Source organism: Primulina huaijiensis, chromosome 2 (genome assembly GCF_012295235.1).
Source record: "Primulina huaijiensis isolate GDHJ02 chromosome 2, ASM1229523v2, whole genome shotgun sequence".
NCBI classification, from domain to species: Eukaryota; Viridiplantae; Streptophyta; class Magnoliopsida; order Lamiales; family Gesneriaceae; genus Primulina; species Primulina huaijiensis.
This window is the reverse complement of record NC_133307.1, coordinates 18,952,795-18,954,393: the sequence shown is the minus strand read 5'-3', so window position 1 is coordinate 18,954,393 and position 1,599 is coordinate 18,952,795.

Below are 1,599 nucleotides of genomic sequence, written 5' to 3'. Positions count from 1 at the left end.
TGATCAAAATAACTTATGGGTTGGCATGACCGGCGTAGTGGAAGAAATAAGGGATGAGGTGAAGCTAAAACATTGGCGTGAGTAGAAGAGGAACCCGCAACGCTGGAGTCGGGTATATGCGCCGATGGGGAGTCTTGAGCCATACCTCGTCTTTGGGTGACAACGGAGCCAACGTCAGATAACGATTGAAAGGATCTTAAGGGTGGAGATCCTCCACACCGACAGCAAAGAGTAATCGAACAAGGGGGAGGCAGAGAGATTGAACAAAGCGGGCTTGGAAGTTTGAATGTGAAGAGTAAGTAAAGCGCGATTGAAGGAAACCAAGAGACAGTGGTGTAAAGTCCAGTAGTGAATAGGTTTGAGTTATTCAGTCCATTATCATAGCCCAACTCACAGACACAAAAAATTGCAGGCCGCTACAAATAAGGTTGAACTGGGCTGGTATACAAGCATTTTGGCCCAATGGGCCAATGCTTGCGGGGGGGAGGGGGGGAGACAATTGTTTGGGCCAAAATATTTAATGATGGAAGCCCAATTTAATTACAAGCCCAATTAAATTATACAATCCCTATTAAATTATATAGGCCCATCAAATATAGCAGATCAATTCACAAGGTGCTGAAAAGGGAGAAGATCGTGGGAGGAGATATGGAGATCGTGGAATGAAAAGCGGAAGAACATGGATCATGGAGGAGTGGAGGAGAACCGCACAGTTGCTAGGAAGAAAAGGAGGCAATTAGCTACATAGAAAGACACAACAATCTCTCGCACAACTCCAGGCAACTCTCTGCAGAATTCTCATAAATTTAATCAAGCTTTTTCATGTTTTTCAAGATCTTAGCATTATCGTACATATTATAGCACTATTTAGTTATATTTTTCATGTTTTTGTCTTTTCTTTTGTTTTGACGTTGTATTAGTTTAGGAAGCTATAATGAACTGTCAAATTTAGTGTCCATAATCGTCGTGATTTTTAGAATTTAGATTTTCATTGTTTTTACACAAATCGGTGCATTTTCGCACCTAGCACCCCGCAAAACAAATATTTTGCAAACAATAACATAGATTTGTGCATTGTAATTATTTATTTCAATCAGACATTTTCCGGACGAAGTTGTCTAAATTTCAAGAAATCAATTACTTTCTCGTGTTCCAAAACTAACTTAGCCTTTGTCTCGCGGTGCCCCATTCCCAATCGAGCTTTCTTTTTCATTTCATCAGTCCACATATGCTATGACATGTTGATCAACGTTTTCACATAGGCAGCAGTAGGTATTGAATGTTTTCAAGATACTTCCATCGAAGAAATTGCTTCGAAAAAGATAAGAAAGTCTGCAAAACTTGCAGAATCTCGTGAGCCAATTGGCTATTTGTTTCCCCTTCACCGACGTTTTTTTGTTACTGTGTCCACTGTCTTTCTGTCTCTGCAAACTATGTTATTTCTCCTATCCTGGGACTTTCTCTGTATATGTATGCACGTATAGATACAGAGGGGGAGACTGTTGTGCTTGGAGTTAGACTTCTGGTGGGGTCGGTATTTGATGTGCCTGATATTATTTTTTATTTACATGAGGAGTCTTGATCTGGGTTCTTGTAAAA